Source organism: Colletes gigas, unplaced genomic scaffold (assembly GCF_013123115.1).
Source record: "Colletes gigas isolate AHSC1104 unplaced genomic scaffold, ASM1312311v1 Colletes_gigas_Sc00011, whole genome shotgun sequence".
NCBI classification, from domain to species: Eukaryota; Metazoa; Arthropoda; class Insecta; order Hymenoptera; family Colletidae; genus Colletes; species Colletes gigas.
The window spans coordinates 4,990,840-5,012,900 of record NW_025106640.1 but is presented as its reverse complement, the minus strand read 5'-3'; the positions used below and the strand labels follow the sequence as shown (position 1 = coordinate 5,012,900).

At 40.9% G+C, this 22,061-nt stretch overlaps 1 protein-coding gene across 1 annotated transcript in view; it reads right to left on the bottom strand.

Annotated features, from left to right (window-relative positions):
* The window catches only part of LOC122398279 (protein-tyrosine sulfotransferase), a 53,583-nt gene that overhangs the window by 11,176 nt on the left and 20,346 nt on the right, over positions 1 to 22,061 (bottom strand). The gene's annotated exons all lie outside the window — the stretch shown is intronic.

Sequence of the window (22,061 nt, the reverse complement as noted above, 5' to 3'; positions counted from 1 at the left end):
TGATTATATCTTTTGATAGTATACATTCGTAAAAATTGTTGTGTATCTGTGCTCGATAAATATCAAGAAATTTGCACAAATTGACACACTCATCTAAGGGCACAAAGTAGAAAGTTCAAACTTTTAAATTTGCTCGTCAAATTCCAATGAATATCAATGAAATTATGGGAGCTTGAAGATCGAGCTTTCATAACAAGCACGTCCAACTTTCCAGGCCAAATAACCCGCTGCAAATAGGTTTAATTTCGAATACGTCTATTAAAGCAGTTGGAAAGGTAGCTTTCGTCGAGCACAAAATTTCCGATCGTTTTCGAAACTCATGTAATATATTATTTCGCTTTCCGGGCGGTCTGTTGACGGAAAATATCGCGCTCGATCAGCGATAGTTTGTCAGTTTTATTACGTACGCTTCGCTATTAATTAACGGTTCGCGGGTCGATCGAAGGAATCGTTATCGCACGGTTTCGCTCTCGATATTTATCTTGGAGAGCAAGTTTCGCGGGCGCGGGCCATCGTAATTTTCGTTTCGATGGCACGTTGCCCGAACCGTTGAGTTCCTTAAGCGGGTTTTGATTTAGCTGCCCTTTATACGTAAGAATCACCGATGCATTAGCGCGATAAATCTCGCGCGGATTACGGGACACCGAACGATCCGCTGTTAACCGATACCGAAAGAAAAAAAAAACAGCTACCCGTCGTGCAATATTTGATCGTGCATCGCGACGATCTGGCGGGTCGACGAAACGGGAACACGGGAGAAATAGAATTCTCGAAACGACACGAAAAATCTTTTTTTTTTGGAAATTATATTCTATTAATCGTTCGATCCTTTGAATGTTTTAAACACGACGATATTATTGTTTTAAAGGTATGTTTCTTTGGTTCTGTTTGTTTCGTAAGAAGGGTTAATAAATTGAAACTTAAATATCGTATCGATGCTCGGATAAAAAATAAAGTTTCCGTTTCACGTGTTTTAATTTCGCCCCGAAATGTCTCGCGACGCGAAGAGACAAAGCGTAGTTAAATCACCAGATTTAATCCCTTCAGATTTCTTTGCGCGGAGCTTTGCCAAATCCCGTGTCCATCAGACGAAGATTACGAGCGCGGAGAATTTACGCGAACGTGTAAGAACTGCTGGAGATAGCGCGATGTGTGTTTAGATCGTGGACGGGCGAAATTCTTATTTAACACTAGATTTACGGAAACCATCAATTTGACGGATGTCTGGTTCCATAAATATTATTTTTTAACAACTTGTGTTGAATTTGATCGATGCAATGGCATGAATACATATTCTGATTAAAAGAAAAATCGTATTTTAAGGTAATCGTCGACATGAAAGGTATCTAGGTAAATCTAGTGTTAAATATGAATCTCGAACGAGCAAGTAAAAGGAAATCTACATATTCGAGGGCCACAGTTTTGCAAATGGGTTAAATAGAAAATAACGATCCTGAGATAGAGGAAAAAACGAAAGACGAAAGACGATGGAATGGGGGTCCAGCGATTCGTGAAACGCAGGTAAAAGGAAACGAAGGATCAAAGGGGGCGGAGAACGAAAGAAGGAATACACCAGCTTCGCGTATGGTCGACCCTGTATCTATTTTCCGGCGACAGCTTTCAACGCAAGCTTTCTATTTCACGCCTCGTCTTTTGACCTCTCTCCTCGAGGAGCAACCTTCCGCCCCCGCGATGAAAGATGAGGACAACCGCCACACGTATTGCTGTCCAATCCAACCCCGTAACCCCTTGTTCTCTTCAACCTGTTTCCAAATAAAGCTTCGTTTCCTTGCATCGACACTGCACTCCGATTGGACCGATACGGATAACGAACTCTCCGGACGCCAGATAAAATAAAACGGAATTATTCTCCGCCGAAAACAGCTTCCTCGTGGTGTAGTTTCACCCCTTAAAAAATATTTATAGTACGGTCGTGTTTGTTCGAGCGTTTAGATTTTTCGTTCGTTTTTTCTTTAAATTCTTTTAATTCGTAAACTGCATGTAAACGCGAGAGTATCGGTCGGGATAACAGGGAATTGCAACCTCGTGTGTTTTTTCGTATCGATTTCTGAATTTGCTTTCGACTTCGTTCGCCGCGATGGTAAACTCGATGAAAAAGCAGAATTGATTGGCCCAGGGAGAAGTTCCTATCGTATTTTTTTCGAGCCTTTCGACGCGGTGTTCGTTCTAACAACCGGTTGCGAATCGAAAATTATCACGAAGGTTTTATTTTAAAACCTAATGCGATCCACGGGTCGCGGAATAAAATTCAGACGCGTCTGCGACACGGGGCTGATCCTCGACGAACCGTAAATCGTCACGGAACAACCGATACGCGCGCCAGGCTTTGTCTCAAAAATTCCATCGCGGCGTAAAACACAACCTGCTCCTTTTTATCCGGCAGACAATCGACCGGATCACCGGGATTTCGCGCGCGAACATTTCCCATTACGCGACGCTCGTAAAACCGTTAAATTGATTGTAAACTCTCGATGGTACAGCGATTCTCGCGCCCTGTCGCGTAATCTCGATATCCGTTTTTATTTCGCAGCCTCGAAATTCCTACGAGGAATCCACCGATGTCCGGTTTCGCGCGTTCGTTCCAATTAGCGGCGAAACTCCTCGCGCGATTTTCCGCGTTGCCGGAAACCAGCCCGTAAATTTCACTCGATGCGTCTCTATTTATCCTTTTCCTCCCACGGGGGCTCGATTTCCACTTTTCATCGCGGAAAACGCGGCACAAAATCATTGTTCGAAGATTATTATAAGACCATCTATATGTCTTCTTTGTTACTAAATAAAATTGCAACGAAAATCACTGTCGAACCAAGCAAGATTGTACAATCTTTTACGAGACCAAAATTTCGATTTCAAACAATTCTAAACTGCATAACTTCGTTCTATTAAAATTTATTTAACATTTCAATTTCAAAACGAATTGTTTTAGTTCCATAGTGGGAAGGTCTTGTCACTCATATACGACGTGGCAGTAAAAAAGTGTCAATTCGAATAAATTCAAAATACTTGAAAACAGGGATCGAGCGATTTCTAACGAGTCGCAAATAAGTCGATCGACGCGACAGTAAGCAACTAATTAAAGAGAAAGGAGAGTCTTTCCCCGGGACGAACTCCGTGCAACGTAAAGTAGAATTTAATAAAAAGTGCCAATTAACCGGAGCCCATTGCGCAACGTCGAAACATTTCCGGATTATACGGGGCGGCAAAACAACGTCCGTCCGGCGTAATTATTACAAATGCATCCGCGCGGGTTACCTCCCCGTCCCCTCCGCACGGTTCCCTGGGGCGCAGTTTTTTTTCCATCGTGCTCGTATCAAAGACGAGCCATTGGCGGATTGGCGGAACAGGATGAATCCGTCGCCACACGAAACGTACGGTTCCAGGGGATGCATATTGCAGCGGTAATATGCGCGGATCGGCCTCGTTTCTGCCTGAAAGCGCATCGCTCTTCGCGCGGCCGCTGCATTATACGTACGAATAAGCGTGGGGGAGAGGGGATTCGTCGATTAATTGGATTGCAGCTGCAGGATCGCATGGGAGAAACCAAGAAAGGACTACTGCACTCCTGCATGGTCGCTTTTTAACACTAAACCTGTCGACACTCTGTGTATATCCATTCCTACCATTACAGATCGATTTCTTTTACGAAGCCAATCTATTCCCAACTATTTAGATTAATTTTCAATTGAATGTACAATTTACAGTGCAGTTGTATCGCGTACTAGTCGTATAATCGATAGGAATTGATCAAACTTCTTTGGGTGCATAGTGAAATTAATTATCGGATCACACGTTTGTTTGTTAGCGTTAACCATCTGCACTCCTATGTCGAATGTGACTCGACATTTTTTCAAGTCCAAACCAAAGAGATATACACTTAAAAATTACAAAATACAATATTTTTTAATTAACGTAAATTTCAAATAAAACACTTAAAAGCATTGGGAGCAGCTGGTAACAAGATTTAATTCGGAGTGCAAAGGGTTAATATACTTGGAGGATGCTTCGAAGGCAAATATGTAGCCGATTTAGACTTCCAGAGGTCTCGTGAATCGTAGTTCGTTGCTGAAACTCATTTGGGTACATAATGTCAAAGTAGATGTGAAAATAAACATGGAAGGCGGAATAAATTAGAATAGTTTGTAGGTTCATATGATGGGGGATGAATTGCCCTTTAAAATGAGCGTTTGTACGAGTGGATAGCTTTATTAGTTCCGGAGATACGAGACCCGGAAGCGTTTGTTTACGTTTCATTGACGCGAGGTGAATGACCGCGCGCGCGTAAGTAGTAGCGCGTAGTAAATTCTTGGAAATACTACGGAACTGGGTCACGACAGTCACGTACGCGGAGTAGGTCAGCGCCACGCACGTGCGACAAGGAGGTCCGACTCCGCTGAACGAAGACAGAGATAGTCGAATTAAAAAAATTACCTTTTACATAAATTGCGATATCTCCGAAACGGAAAGTCGGATCGTCAAAAACGAAAAGCCATTTTAAAGAGGAAGGTTTACCGCTGCTAACAGTGGTTCAAAAATGGATAAAGCACTAGTAGTTTCGGAACTGCACGCGTCTAAAGTTTTAGTATTTTTAATACGCGTTAATAGGCCTTTCCAAGCGCGTGGGCAGCGGAATTAAAAAAATTACGATATCTCCTAAACGGAAAGTCCGATCGACAAAAACCGAAAGTCAATTTAAAGGGGAAGCCTTACCGCTTCTAACGGCGGTTCAATTATTGATAAAGCACTAGTAGTTTCGGAACTACACGCGTGCAAAATTTGACTATTTTTAATACGTCGTTCGACCGATCGTAATAGGTTTAGTGTTGACCCTTAAATGCATAATTTTTTAATTTTCTATTAAAGACAGTGTTTCATTTTCGAATTGAAAAAAAAGTTCAAACATGGACCATCAAAAGGTCCGCGAAAATCATTCCAGGTTCCAAAATTCCATGTCCAGAAATTTTGTCCCACCGAAACAAAGTTATGAAAAATTAGTATGGACCGTTCTAGTGTAATTTATTTTCGACTTTAACGCGCCAGATAGTAAATTTATGTATTTTAAACAGCCTCTTTTGCTCGAAGGAACGTCTGACCCTTGCACTACTGACACGCTCCATCGATCCCCTTTCGCCAGAGAAACGAGGGTGAATCCAGTCGTTAACTCTTCTGCTTGCACTTCTAACTCCCGGGTCGTCGAATTTCAGGTTCTCTCGCGTATCAGCTTGACTGGCCAGATAGAGGGAACTCGTGTATCAGAACATCAGTTTCAGCGTTCCGGGTATCTCTACCCTTTTCGCCATGGTTCCATTTCCGTTTTGATCTCTACGTACGCCGCCGGTCCCGTTGGTTTACACCGACCAACAATTTAATTGACTATCCTTCTCTGGCCCCGTGCTCCATCCGGCTCGTTGAGCTCTAAATTGAAACCTGGTCCGGGAGTTTCGTGCCCGGGACTCCCTGAATTTGACCTCCGCCGGGCTTTGTTTTCTTCCCGTTGCGTCCAAACTGCCTTTCGTTTATCAAACTTTCATTTTATTCAAAGAACGTAGTTGAACGGGGAAACTATAAACTTTCGAACTACCGATATAATAATATCAGACGTACGAAACTTTCCAAGAACTCTTCGAAAGCCCCATCGATCCGATCAAGTTCAATTTTATTCTCACAAAAATCTCTCTACCCATTTTCCACGTCGTGAGGAAAATTTCTGATCCGAGGATTACAATTTGCAACGTCTATAGTCATTTCCCCACTGTCATCCACCCTTTCATTCAGCCCGTAGAGATTACTGTTGGCTCGTTCCACTTTCGTCCCGTAGCTCGTCGATTCTTACGCGCGGTACAAACCCCGCCCGGTTTACCGAACTTCGATTACCGTTTCAAGACGCGGCCCTTTGTTCCTGTATTTCGGTTTCTATCAGTATTACGTTTCAACAGCTGCCTTCGCGCGTTTCCGGATCCCGTCTCCGCCGTTCTTATTCGAGCACCGCGTCGATGTCTCGATCTGAATTCCCCGCGAGACGTATCCGGGTGGACGAAGTAATTATCGTGACGGTTCGAACAACGGGGGAAACGCGGTTCGTAGTACGTACGAACAACTTCCTCCCACGGAAACGAAATAGAACTTTCCCGGGGGCACGGTGTTCGTTTCTGCGTTACGCGAATCGACCGAATTACCGTCGACTGCCTCTTGCGCGCCACTTCCCTCGTAATCCTGTTTGTTTCTCAATAATTTACACCACTGAAATCTCACTCGTGTTTTCGAGCGACAAGAAAGTCGGTTAAATCAATTTTTACTGTATCGTAGATACACGATTTTCGAGATTGTTTACTTAAGAAACGGATTGGGAATATTGGAATTGTAGAATTAGTACAATTTCTCTTTTATTATATTCGTGAAGGTATATCTCAGAGATCCTATGAAATCTGTTTCTGAACTGTGCAAAAGAAAGGCAAGAGTAAATCTGAAGAGTTATCTTTGTATAATAAGCACCATGAATTCGTAGAATCCATGGCCAAAACTGAAACGAAACTCTAGACATGTACAGTTGTCACTGGAGATGATTTTTGTAACATCGTGGGACGATTAGGAAATTCAAGAGGGAAAATGTTGTGGAAATGATTGAAAAATTCTGCGAACGGAAAGGGCTAAATTGTGGCGAACAGAATTTTCGAGATTTTGTTACTCAAGAAATGGATTGGGAATATTGAAATTGTTGGATTATGGGACGTATGGTATACAATAATATTTAATAGTAGAATTTCTCATTTATTATATTCGTGAAGGTATATCTCAGAGATCCTAGGAGATCTGTTTCTGAACTGTGCAAAAGAAAGGCAAGAGTGAATCTGAAGAGTTATCTTTGTATAATAAACAGTTGTCACTGGAGATGATTTTTGTAACATCGTGGAACGATTAGGAAATCCAACAGGAAAGATATTGTGGAAATGATTGAAAAATTCTGTGAGCGAAAAGGGGGTTGAATCAGTGTTGTCGCTTCGAGGGAGAGTGGTGGAAAGTTTATTGGGACGGTCGACCGTGCTGGAAGCGTTCTGTTGTAATTAGAGACACGATGTAATTTCGATAAAAGAAACTCGTAATTTCTCGCCGGTGGACAGTTTAATAAAGCCGCCAGGCCAAGCGTCCTGTAATTATTGTTAAACAAAGAGCGCGTGCCCGTTGCTCGCGATAACTCCAGGCGACTCGATGTTTACTTTAAACATAGTTTACAACGGACCCACGTAGAACAACTCTGTTTGAGTATTGCTGTTCTCGAGGAATTTTCGAAACTGTTTGTCGACACACCCGCGTACACCATAGAAGGATTAATTAAATTTCGAAACAGATTTCATTTGATTTGCCCCCCTGGATGTTTCAACGATATATTTACGGGACACTTGAAGTTTTTATTATCATTTTAAGAAATCGACGGAATTGATCAGCTTCGAAGCCTGATTTTCTGTAAAAGTAGATCGAGCCGATAAAAGTGTAACCGTTCGGGGCTAAAAAAAGAACTTCGAGTATCGCTTGAAAGGTGTCGAATAGGAAAATCGATGCCCATAATTTCCTTGGAAACTCAACTGCCTCTCCAGAGGAATCGATTCGTTCTCGTTAGCGCCAGTTAAACGACCGTCGATTGGAATATCGGCTTAAAGTTCAACCGGTGCCGAACTTCTTTCATTAAACTTACAAAAATTCGAGCTTTAAAAATGTCCAGCGAACGTCGAGTCGCGTTAATCCCATCGTTATTGTCTGGTTCTGTTCCTCCTGAGGGTAGAAAAAATCTATGGAGGGTGTAAGGGTGGACGTCTTTGGGAGCTCTCAAATTTTGCAAACACTTAGACACACTACAGAACTCATTATACACTTTTATTTAAAAAATTATCTATCGAAAATCGAGAAACTTATCCTCGTCTTGCAGAGCTGTTAAATTTTCAATGTTTGGTGCATTCTAACCGATCGACGCGGGATTTCCAGCACTGATTTGGCCAATGTTAATTTGGAAAAATAATAAATTGGAGGATCGCGTTCGACCTATTTCTTTCGGGGTCGTTCTTCGCGACGAGCCACCGGAATATCGGATCGACGGTGTCGGTATCGAAGTTCTTTCATTAAACTTGCTAGGATTCGTACTTCCGTGGATCCCTCGAGGGTAGCAAAGTGTCCAACGTTGACAGCCCGATCGATACGGTTCGGGGTGAAACAAAGAGGGCTTTGTGGCGCGTGCAACTTCCAACCCTGACGGTCAGGCCTCGATTTCGCGCGAAATCGCAACCCCCAACGTCGGAATTCTTTCCCCCCGTCTCCGCCAACAATTATGCAGCTTCTTACCTGTTATCGTCCGCGCGAAACGTTTTGTTTAATTAATACCCGGAGCTCCGGTTCGTTCTGAAACAGTTTATCTTCGGTGCTCCTGTTATTTTGCATTAATACATGCAGAACTATTCGGGAACTGTTTCAGAATAAACAGAACTCCCGTCTAATCGAGCAACTTTCGCCTCTAGCACGATCGTGCGATCAATTGGGGAGCAGTAATTCAAAAACTAATCGAACGATAGTTAGATTGCAATAATACGCGGAGAACTGTTGGAGAACTATCCCGGAATAAGCATTGACCAAAAATATTTGTAATCGAGTCGAGCGAGAATTACGGAATACCAAAATATGTGGATCATTATTCGATCGTATTTGGAGAGCAGTGATTTAAAATATAATCGAATGGTTGTTAAATTGCAATAATACACGGGGAAGTGTTCCAGAATAAACACTGAACAATATTTATAACTGACTCGAGCAAAAATTACGGAATACCAATATATGTAGATCGACGATGCATCATTATTCGACGATTAACCAATATTTACCCCCACACGATACGAACCAAAAATTGAGAAATTAATGGCTGGAGTCAAGAATTCCAAGTTGTAGCGTCGAATAAGGGGGGTAGAAAAATCCAAAATGTCCGGGGAATAGAAATTAGAGAAATTGTGAAACTCTCTCGTTTGAGAAGTCGAATTGGGGGGTGGAGAAAATTGATTGCAACGTTTCTGATCGAAATCCTCGGATTATCGATAGTCCATCAACGTTATCTGTGCCAGGGCAGGTATGCAAGCGTCGAGTCTAGAAAATTGCGCGATCATAAAGGCAACGTCGGTTAGGGGCGTGTAGAGCAGGGGATGTGGTTGTCGTTCGGAGCCGGGGCGAAAAGCAACAATATGTCTAGGTGCCAGCAGCCAAACGCTATCGTAAACATCGATCTGCCAGCCTCCAGCACGGGGGGGACGACGGTGTTTCGGGCAGATAGCGAAATCCCCCCCCCCCATATCAATTTTACACCGACAACTCAGCCGTCGTAGACAAATGTCGAATTTAAGAAAGGCGCGATATCGATACCGTTTCGGGCGGGATACGTACCCTGTAAACGAGCTGAAAGTTCCTGCCAGCGAAAAGACTTTCCCCGCTCGGGGGATGGAAAGGGTTTTATCAAACTGTCTGCGAACACTGACGAGGGGGTGGATTTTCGTGGATTCTCGGCGAAATTGCCACGGGGCTGGCACGACAGGCCTATTATTAGACCTCGTTGTTCGTTTTCCGCTACATTTACTCGTCCGCGTTAATTGATAATACAAGTTTTGTTTTCTACGTGAAATTGAAATATTTCCAATCATTCTGGAAAAATTATTTTTAGTTGTAGGGGTCGGTTACGATCATTTTTGGTGAATACACGTACCTTCGAAATCCTACGTATTTTTGAGAGAAAAATTCAGGAAGGTGCCGGAAAAAAAAATTTGAAATCGTTTTAAAAAAATTATTGTTAGCTGCAGAGGTCGGTTACAATCATTTTTGGTGGATAGACATACCCCCGAAATCTTAACCAGTTTCGAGAAAAAAATTCAGGAAGGTAGACGAATTTTTCGACGAAATTAAAAAATTTCAAATCGTTCTAAAAAAATTATTTCTAGTTGCAGGGATCAATTACAATAATTTTTGGTGAATAGACGTACCCCCGAAATCACACGCATTTTTGAGAAAAAAATTCAGAAAGGTTGACGAATTTTCCAGGAAATTAAAAAATTTCAAATCATTCTGGAAAAATTATTTTTAGTTGCAGGGGTCGATTACAATCATTTTTGGCGAATAGGCATACCAACGAAAACCCACGCACTTTTGAGAAAAAAATTCAGGAAGGTTGACGAATTTTTCGACGAAATTAAAAAATTTCAAATCGTTCTAAAAAAATTATTTTTAGTTGCGAGGGTCGATTGCAATCATTTTTAGTGAATAGACATACCCCTGAAATCTTAACCAGTTTCGAAAAAAAAATTCATGAAAGTTAACGAATTTTTCGACGAAATTAAAAAATTTCAAATCGTTTTAAAAAAATTATTTTTAGTTGCGAGGGTCGATTGCAATCATTTTTGGTGAAAAGACATACCCTCGAAATCCTAACCACTTTCGAGAAAAAAATTCCTTACTGAAATGTCTGACCATACGTTGATATGTTTCACTGAAATTTCATGCGTATGTTTGAAACGTCATAACTTTTGAACGGATTGGAGGATTTTAACGTTTCAAAATGCAAACGACGCGTATTTTAGTGAAGAATATGTAGAGATTTCAAAACTATTCGTAGAGTTGTTCCTTGAACCCGTAAAATGAGGAAAACAAAGGGGTGGACAAAGTTGGGAAGCACTGCTCCAGAAAGTAATCTTTTTGGAGCGGGATAAAATTATTCTTCCCTTTTCCTGTTCGTCGAGTAATAGGAACGAGAAGGGTGATTACGCAAACACGAGCACGCTGAGAGATCAGGCGCGATGTATACAGGCGAGAGTCTCGCCTACTAATTGAAACGAATGGCCCAAACAGCGCGAGCCCAGTGGCCTTTTGTTCCCCCAGCGCGAGGGGAGGCCAGCGTCGAATCGGAAGTGAAATTTCGAATCTAATTTCAACCCCGTAACAGATTTTCCTTCCTTTTCTGAAGCCAGCCATTTAAAAAAGAAAAAAAAATACACAATGAACGCGTGTAATATTCTTTGCGATGGATAACGCTGGACCAAAAAAAAAATTGAAAACGAAGCCGTGTAATGTATATACGTGCCTTTTGTTCGGTTTTTCTTTTTTCTGAAAATGTTATAGTTCGATGGAAGGTTCGTCGACGTATCAAACGTCGAAATGGCTGCGTGTTTGGTTTACAACAGGAGGGCGTGTAAACGTTCCACTTTGTTGTTGATCCCTGCGAAATGTGAGCGTCGGTGGAACGTTTTCCGCGATAACTCGTCGAAAAAATGTGTAACTGAAAGCTAACGGGGGGGAAAAAAGGTCGACGAAGCGAGCCATCGAATCGTGTAAACCGAAGATTACTTTTTTAAATCGCGGATGTCGGTCGAGCGTCATTTTTTTAGAGTCCTGCTCGTTCGAGCGAGTTTCGAGTTCTCATTGCGAAAGTTTATCGTTATTATCGAGCTCGAACAAAGGATATATACCATCCTCTGGTTTCAACAAAACCCCTCAATGAAATTAGCAATCTTTTCTGCCAGAAATATTATAATTTTTCAATTCGAGCATCGCGAGTCCCCCGTTTTGTCAGGCATAAACTCCACCCAACGAAGAAAATTGCCTATAATCGAATTTCCATCACGGTAACCGTTAAAATCCACATAAATTGTAACATAATCACATTATCGATGCCCGGAGTAACTCGTGGCGCGCCAAAGAATATTTTTTTCCAGCGAGAGAAAAAATTCTGAAAAAGAGCGGGATAAATGGACGACAGGATTAACGATGATGGAAGTACAGAGAAGTTTCCCTAACGATAAAGTATTACAGAACGGTGGTGCATCGGGGTGCACCTAAATAATCGTTAGGGGACGGAATTATTCTATTATTCTATTCGAAAATTTTCATTCGCCTCAGATATCGGGCGAGGACTTAATACTCTCGGTTTATTACCGCTGACCGGAAGAACTTTCCGCCCGGTAGATTGCAAACCGCTTATCCCGAGTGACCGAACGGCCATTTGTATCAGTTTCCGGAACCGTTTCGGAAGTTGGATCTCGCGGGGAAACTTCGTCGTATTTTAGTTTTCAATTCCATCGACGATCCACCGACCCCTTAAGCGTCCTGAACAATTAGAGCCTACCTTTCAGTTTATTTAACATCGATTTAGGGGAGGATACTTTCCATTTACTGAAACTGGACCAAAATATTTTGGGCCCCTAGAAATTTTATGTCGAGCAAAATAATAAGACTGTGTGGAATTTGTGACTTTACATGTGATCTTATCTGAGTTCTAATGTTATATTTATCACTAGATTTACGGAAGCCGGATTTTTGACGGATGTTTGATTCCATATTTAAAATTGCAGAACGCGTAAATATTATTTTTCAACAACTTATGTTGAATTTTATTGATGCAAATGAATTCATATTTTAATTAAGAAAAAAATCGTATTGTATGCGATCAATGCCCGTAAATCTAGTGTTAATTTATAATAGAAGATTGCATAGAGTAAACGAGGGGATATTATATCGTATACAATTAGAGCCTCCCTTTGAAGGTACTTTCGAAATGTTTGACTCCATTTACTTGACTGGAACCAACAGACGAATGCATTTAACCCTCGATGGAGTACCTAAATGGAGTCTAAAATATTTGGGTGCTCGACACAGTGGCGAAGAAATTTTATTTACAAAAAAAAACAAGACTGTGTGGAACTTTAGACTCTGCGTAGACTTATCTGAATCCTAATGTTATATTTAACCCTTTGTCACAATCATGAGGCTACTCAAACGTCACCAAGTCTTATACAGGGTGTTCGGCCACCCCTGGGAAAAATTTTAATGGCGGATTCTAGAGGCCAAAATAAGACAAAAATCAAGAATACCAATTTGTTGATGGAAGCTTCGTTAAAAAGTTACTAACGTTTAAAGTGCCGCCCTTACTGAATTTTTTTCTCGAAAATGCGCAAGATTTCGGGGGTATGTCTATTCACCAAAAATGACTGTAACTGAACCCTACAACCGAAAATAATTTTTCCACAACGATTTGCAATTTTTTAATTTTCTCGAATAATTTCACACTTTCTCTATTTTTTTTCTCGAAAGTGGGCAGGATTTCGTGGGTATGTCTAATGACAAAAGCTGATTGTAATTGACCCTCGCAACCGAAAATAATTTTTCCAGAACGATTTGAAATTTTTGAATTTAATTGTTAATAACTTTTTAACGAAGCTTCCATCAACAAATTAGTATTCTTGATTTTCGTCTTATTTTGGCCTCTACTATCACTCATTAAAATTTTTGCTAGAGGTGGCCGAACACCCTGTATATTAAAATCAACACATTTTTAAATTCACGAGGTATACGTGAAACAAATCTATTATTTTTCGTGACCATTCCATGCACGAATAAATTTAAACAAAATTGGTATAAGTTCGAAAAATAACATCGAATCGTAGGTGAAGGGGTTAATTGAGATTGCGTGGAGTACAAGTCACTGATCAAATCACTTGCAATCAACGTATCGGAGCAACGAAATTTCAGAGATTTAAAAGATCAAGCTGGTTACTTTCCATCAAAGCGCGAGGGCAAAGAAGAAGAAGAATCGTCGAAAGAGCGTGAAATTCACGGCAAACGTGGAAAAATGATGGCCCCTGAGGGGGGTTGAAAACGACGAAGCAAAGTTTCCCGGACGATTAGCGGAGGTCGCGTCCGTGGACTCCGGCGTACTCGTCGTCCGAAAACGGGATTGTTGGCCTCGTTCTCGCCTCGTCTCCGTTTCCAAACGGTGCTCGAAACTGCTCTTTTCCACCCATCTCCGTCGGAGGCGCCCCTTTGGATGACATATCGGGCAAAACGAAAAGCCTCGCGCCGGATGCATTCTCGCTGAATGAAGGCTTGATTACACGAATCTCAGCGAAGATTCGAGGGCTGGCACTTCTCTCGCGCACGGAAAAAGGAAGGACTGAGAGAGTGCAGTCGAGGGGAGATTAGACTCGAAGAAAAGGGGGGAATTCTCGTTAGCGTTACGTTCTGCGACGAGCGCCCTTAAATCTCACCAGCGGCGTTTCGCGGATACTCGACACGGTGTAAAAGTTATTACTGCGATCGTTCGCTAGTTTTCGCGTCTCGAGTCCGCTGAATTTCTCTTTTTATTCTCATTTTCAATTTCGAGGAAGTTTCGCGAGCACAGAGAAATTACTGGCGATCCATTGAGATTCGAATGACGATTTACCAGGGAAAGTGACACGCAACGGGAGAAGAGCCCCCGGAATGAATGGTACATTGTTCTTGTTCTTTTTGTCGTAGCGCGCGAGTGGGTCATTTGCATCAGTTATAGCGCTCGACACGGATTACGCGACTTTCTGCAACTTTTTCCGCTAGCCCCGTAAATAATAACAAATATCACGCGGTTGGGGGGAAATTGTTTTCCTCCTTTTTATCACCGACGCTCGTTACACGACTCTCGTTGTTTGCAACTTCTTTTTCAGGCCCAGATAAAATGTGTTTGGTCAGAGTGAGATCTCTAAAATATAGAAATTAATATTAATCTCGATGGCCTTTTAAATTCTATGTTCCAGCGTTGCACCCTCGATTCAGATTTGTTTTCACATAGATATCACGATTGTTCTTTGTTTTTAAGTTTGACTTGCAACGTCCAGTTGGTAAATTATGCCAGTACACGGTCGTTGGGTATGCTATGCACGGCGATACTTCATGATTAGAGTTTTCTAACCAGGCGTGTATCGTTCGTATAAGAAGCAGGAGGAAACAGGTGGCGGGGAGCAAAAAGCGTCGTTTGTTCTTCGTCGTGTTAGCCGACTGGCTCGTTGATCCCTCGCTGAAACGCCCAGCTCGTTTCAGACTTGTATTTTTAACATTCAGAAGCGTGTTCTTTCTCCGTTCTGCCCCGTAGCTCTCGAATCCTTGGCCTCTGTTTTTATCCTGCGCCCGGTCAACGATACCGCCCTCCATTCTTCCTGCTGGAATCGCCATACTCGTCGCGCGAAATTCCTCTTCCCGTTCGATTCAAGAAATACAATTCTCACGAGCACGATATTATATCCATTCAATCCATCAGCATTGTTTTCACCGATTTCACAAAAATTACATTCACGTGATATAAATTTCATTATATTCTACGTTTTATTAACCCTTAAATGCATCATTTTTTAACCCCTTATCATGGCATTTAGCTCGACGAAATCCAGGCCCAAACTAAACTGCTTTGTAACAGAGATTATGATAATCGTGACCAACTCTTATGGCGTACTGATAAGAACTAAAACTCAATCACGATTGTGATTTGCTGCGAGCCTGGCTAATTTGGGCCAAAATCTTCGTCACAAGTCAGACTCGTTAAACTATGAGCAGGGGTCAATTTTGACCGAAGAACATTTATTATATAGGTTTGTGCAAAAGTACTAACAAAAATAATTAGTATGTCTAAATTAAATGATACACCATGCAGTACAAACACTAAAATAATATCGTTTAATTCCTAAGAAAAATATATAAATATATTAATAAATTATAATATATAGTAAATTTTAATTCTCTGATTTATGGAGTTGTCAATTAAATTTAATTCTACTTTTCCCTGGAGCCGATTTATCCAGCTTATGGCAGGCTTCTACAAGCATACGTAATCCTCCATCTTGCCTCTTTTTCTCTGGACTCCCAGTTTCCGCCATTCGATCATTCCCGAACGTTTGTCGACCTCCGGATTTAACGTATTGTGCCACGATATTGGACGCAGTAATCCGTTTCGGTTAATAATTCAGTGGCGTGAAACATTCAACAATAGCAATTATGCATGGTAATACGTAAACGCGGCACGCGTTCGCACAATATCGTGATTAACGTTAAATTACAAGTAACTTGCTCCGCGCGCTCCGAATCCACAGCGGGCCGTGTTTACGTGTGCGTTTATGCGATGTTTGGCTTGTTAGCGATTCCCTGCATTCGGCGATTATATCGGCGCGTTATTATTTTAACCCTTTCGATACCGCTGGCACTAATTACGCGCTCGAAACGAGTCTTTTGTCCCGCATTAGCTCAGCAATTGTACGAGAATTCTCGAATTCTATTGGAACTCGTCTTATTTAGCCCTCGAGTTTAAACTACTGATTGTTTAATAAATTTCAATGTAATCGTTTGAAAATTTATGCAATCCCCCCCCCCGTTAGTTCATTATTTTTTGAACGCTTTAACACGTTGACTGTCTAAAATCCTAAAATTGTTTACGAGACCAATACTTCGATTTTAGGCAATTGTGAACTACATAATTTAAAAGTTGTCGTAGTAGTTGCTTTCGTGACCACAATAAAATTTACGAAGCTTATTAAAATTCATTTTCTTTAACATTTCAACTTGAGAATTAATTGTTTTAGTTCCACTGTTGAAAGTTCTGTCACCCACATATGGGTGACGTTAAAGGAAAGTCGAGAGTCCACTTAAGGGTTAAAAGAAATTCAGAAACTATAATTCCGACGTGTATTGTTAAAGAATTGCTCGCTAATCGCGTGGAAAAGTGGACGTTGAACGTCGAAATAAATAATCCCAGGCCATATTTTCCAATCATTCCTCGAGCTGACCGCACAATGGCGTTCCTCTCCGTCTTTTTAACTTCCGGCCCGCGTTTTTCTTTCCTCCACCGCGAGGCGGCACGCGAAAACACACGGTCGTTCCGGCAAATTGGAATTCCAGAGGGATAACCGGGTTTCGGCTCTATTCGCGTCCCCCCTTTCCCGTGCATATTCCCACCCTCGAAGGCAGCTGCCACGCGAGGCCAGAGGGCTAAAACTTGGCGAAAAGAGGCGACGCGGGGAGGCGGTGGGAGTCGTCGAGAGGAAACGACCAGACTCGCCACGGGTTAACCGCCAAGAACGACCAGCATCGATGGAGTGCTAAGCTTTTACTGCTCGACGATCCAGCTTTAACTTTCCGCCAGGATTATCATCCCCCCGTCCCGATTACGGTTATTATTATTTTTATTATCATTAAGATCGCTGTCGTTCGCGGAATTTTACGAGATCGTCGTCGTCGGTCCTTCATTCAAAGCTGCGAACGATTCTACGTTCTCTGAACTCTAACTCGATTTTTAGACGCTTTCAACGTGGACATTTATTTGCATTTATTTGTATCGAGGAAATTAAAACGATAGATACCGCGAAGAAATGTACGGTGCAATGGAAATAAATTTTTCTTCTCTTATAGAAAGCCACGGTACAATTTAAAAAGATTCAGTCGAGTGAATCTGTAAGAATTTTTATTAGAAATTACGAATGGGTCATTTTGACTGCTTTTTGGTAGTTAATAATTATTTTCTATTATTTAATCCAAATTGTACCGTATTTAACGACTTAATAATAGAACTAGAGACAATTATAGTGTATTTGAACCAAAGAAATTGAAACGATAGATGCTTGAAAAAAGTGTACGATGCAATGGAAATAACTGTTTATTCTCTTATGGAAAACTACAATATAAATTGCATAAACCTTGTCGAGTAAATTTGTAACAATTTTTATCAAATATTACGAGTCATTTTGACCATTTTCGGTAATTCTAGTATTAACACTAGATTTACAGAAGCTGTCAATTTGACGGATATCTGGTTCCATAAATATTATTTCTTAACAACTTATGTTGAATTCGAACGATGCAATGGCACGAATACATATTCTAATTAAAAGAAAAATCGTATTTTAAGGTAATCGCCAACATGAAAGGTATCAATAAATATATCAATGCCCGTAAATCTAGTGTTAATAATTATTATTTATTCCAAACCGTAGTTAACATTTGTCTTGCATAATAGACTCGTGGTCGAGGGTCCAGAAAGTCGAAATAAATAAATCCTGTACCTTCAAAAGCCCAGAATTTTGCAACCAAGTGAAAAAAGCATCCCTCTTCATCCCTCTGTTCGACTCGATAACACCCGCCAAAGTAAAATGTACACCGAACCCGTTTATCCGCGAAGAACCGAGCGCAAGCGCAAACAACTTCGTCAGAATTATGTTTATATCGTGGCTGATGCGAATTTATCGGCGCTGACCGATCCCGTATCGACGGGATTAAAATTTGCGAGTGTTTCGAATCGATGGCCACCGACGGTTTATTTTAATCACGCGCCGGATACTAATTTTCCCCGTCGTTCCGTTTTATTTGTTTTTAATTTTTTTTCTTTGAATCCTTCCCGTATCGAAAACGCTATCTATTCGACACCGATCGTAGAAAATCTCTTTGGCTTTTGAACTACACCCCCCAGATCGTGTATCGTCATTTTAATTAACGGTTGTTATTTGAATTGAATCGCCCGCAATTTCCCAAGCCCCTTGTTATCGCGCTTGTTATTCCCAGCGACGGGAATAACAAGGGAATTCGGAAATATTGAACTACGTATCGAATCCATTGTTTCAAATTTCATTCACGGACCCGGGCATAGAAGTTTTTAGACGAAACGATCGAAATCACAATCGAGAATATTAATTAGCAGCGTGACCAACGGGCTCGATAGATTTTGCGAAACGATTCTCTATTAACTCTTTCTTCGTTACCGCGTGGGATACTTTTACGTTTTTTTTGTCAAATTGTGGAAAACATGATAGTGAAATCTATTTCAAAACACCGGACCATTAAATCTAACACTCTACGGGTCTAAATTTTTATTCATAAATCGCCTGAATTCCCTGAATTCGTTCCAGAAATCTGTTACCCACCACCGTTGATCGATTCGTATTAATCTGCCCCCGTAAATCGATCCCTTTGCCGGAACGTTCGATGTATATTTATCCTAGGATTTCGTTTATTGCCGATCGCCGTCGAAACGTTCGTTAAAAAATATTTAGCTCTTGGGCCGCTCGTTATCGGATAAAATACCAATTAAAAATCAAGCATTGGCCGTGCAATTTTTACCCAAATATCGTTTAACGGCCGCCAGCCCCGCCCCCTGTGTAAAATTGATTTCGTTTCATTGCCGCGATAACGCACGCACACGGATTACTCTCGGTCCTCGCGCTGTAATTTTACACGTTCGCGTCGAATAAAAAATACCGCGTACCTTATACCCGGTGTCACGTCCAATTTCCATTCGAATCTTCGATGGTAAATTCATTTTTCGAGCTTCTATTTAAAATTGTCGCACGTAACACACGCGATTCTCATTACTGTACGTGCTTGAAATGGTAAAGAACACGTGTGCCAAAAATCATACAAGAAAGTCACTGCAAGAAAATTGTTTTCTCGCAGAAAATTTTATGTTTGGGCCTGAAATGGTAAAGAACACGTGTGCCAAAAATCATACAAGAAAGTCACTGCAAGAAAATTGTTTTCTCGCAGAAAATTGTACGTTTGGGCCTGAAATGGTAACGAATACGTATACCAAAAGTCATGCAAGAAAGTCACTGCAAGAAAATTGTACGTTTGGGCCTGAAATGGTAACGAACACGTATACCAAAAGTCACGCAAGAAAGTCACTGCAAGAAAATTGTACGTTTGGGCCTGAAATGGCAACGAACACGTGTGCCAAAAGTCACGCAAGAAAGTCACTGCAAGAAAATTGTTTTCTCGCAGAAAATTTTACTCTTTGGACCTGAAATGGCAACGAACACGTGTGCCAAAAATCACGCAAGAAAGTCACTGCAAGAAAATTGTTTTCTCGCAGAAAATTTTACTCTTCGGACCGGAGTGCACACCTGTGGGAACAATCGATCGAAAATTACAATCCGTCGGAGTATCGAGGTATCCAGGGACGTTTTGAGCCATTTTGCCAAACCAGAGTCGTGAATTCAATTTCGAAACGTGAAACGAGCAATAGTTTACCCGTTAGGGGCCCTCGGACCGTGAAATCTCCCTTTTCCACGAGTCTCGGCTCGAGGATCCACGGAGCACACGGGCGACCGTGTCCATTTCCGGTTCTTGTCGCCAGTCGGTGGTCTGGCAATCCACGCACGTTTCTAATATCCTGAAGTATCCAGCGAAGAACTCATCTTCCCGCGGAGATTCTATTATCCGTTATCTAGTGCTGCAACTCCGGGGAGCCATCGTCTTCCGTTCGATGGTTTCCGGTTAAAGAAGGCTCACGTCTCCGCGACCCCGTCTCAGCCACGTACACCGAATCGCTCAACGATCGCCCGGGAATCGAAAACCATCGTCGAGCATTTCCCCTCGAACGTCCGTTTTTCTAATTCTTTTTCGTTTTTTTTAGAACGATCTTTTCGGTTTAAATTGGCGTTCGATGGAGTAACACTCGAATCCCCAAATTTGGTTCTCTCTGGTGTTCGATTTTCTTTTTTTTAGACTCCTGATTCGATAGAAGTGTCGACATTTGATGGTCAGCTGAGTCTTATTATGTTTTAAAATAAAATAACTGTGTTTTTTAATTTTTACAAGAATCTAATCGTTATTATTGGCATATTTCAAGGTTTGTAATGGATATGAATGTCTGTGTTATTATTGTAGTACGCTACTAATTCAGTTATAACGTAGACTTTTTCGTTCTTCTGTGCAAAGGAAAGAAATCCATTTGTATTTTTCTGATTCAATAAAAGTGTTAACTAAAGTGTTAATTTGATGTTCAGCTGAGTGTTATTATGTTTCACTATAAAATAACTGTGTTTTTGAATGGATACAAGAATCTAAACGTTATTATTTGCATATTTGTACGTATATATACGTTTATAATGGATACGAATGTCTGTGTTATTATTGTAGTACGCTACTGATTCAGTCATAACATGGATTTTTTCGATCTTCTGACATGCATTCGTTCTTCTTATGCAAAGAAAAGAAATCCATTTTTGTATTCTTCTGATTCAATAAAAGTGTCTACAATTGATGTTCAGCGGAGTCTCATTATGTTTCACTATAAAATAATTGTCTTTTTGAATGTTTAGAAGGATTTAAACGTTATCATTGACGTACTTCTGTGGATCTATATGTTTTTAATGAATACGAGTAAGACTGTAATAAAAAATTTGATTGTCTCGATCTTGTTTTCGATCGAAGACGAAGATATCGAATCAGGAGAGTCGGTACCATCGATTTCACGCGATTGTTTTGCAGCAAAACATTACAAGTGCCCCGTTGAAGTTCATCGACGCGTAATCGATTGGATCCGAGCGTTGTTCGAAATTATGCAAGTTATCGAGGGGGGATTTTTTAGCGTTCGAGCTGCTTTACGGTGTTAACAATGTTGAGATAATGCCATTAGCGTATAATAATCGGATCAGCGAGGAGAAATCCTCGGGCGGATATTAAAATCACACGATAAATCACGAACCAAGGGGGACGAAACGCGACGAATCGGAGAAACTGGCACGAAATAAAATTACGGGCGTTCCAGGTTGATGAAATCACGACGAATTCGAGGCCTTAATTAAACATCGCGCGCGTCGTGTTTCAAAGAATCGAATCTCTTGCGAATTTCGAGACCGCGGAAGAGTGCAACGAACGATTGCAAGTTTCCTGGATCCAAAATCATACAATCATTCTGTCTATGTTAACAGAGTAAATTACAATTTTCGTTCATCGAGAAATCGGTGTTTTGTATCTTGAAATGTTGGTCGAATTTAATTTTTTCATTTTTGTCAGAGTTTTTAACCCGGCCTGTGTTTTCGATTTTAAATAAAAATGAATTTGGAGGTTTGAAATAAAAATGAATTTGGAGGATACAATATTCCGTAAATATCAACATTGAATAAACAGAATAAGAGCTAACGGTGTTTTAATCTTGAAAAAATTGGTCGACTCGAATTTTTATTATAATAAATAAAAATAAAATTGGAATGCGTTATATCATAAATATTCCGTTACGTTACAGACTATTTTAAAATTGTTGCTTAACGTTACGTCAATTTATTAAACCGTTTAAAATTATGCAATTTTCTTGATTGACATTTTTTACGTTGCAAAAGCTTTTCAAGGCAGACGATTCACGTGAATTTCGATTAACTTTCACATCCCTGAAATGTTCTGAAAACGTTTAAAACTAAAACAGAGGAAGATAACCTCGACCAGTACCTCGAACTCGATTTTTATAA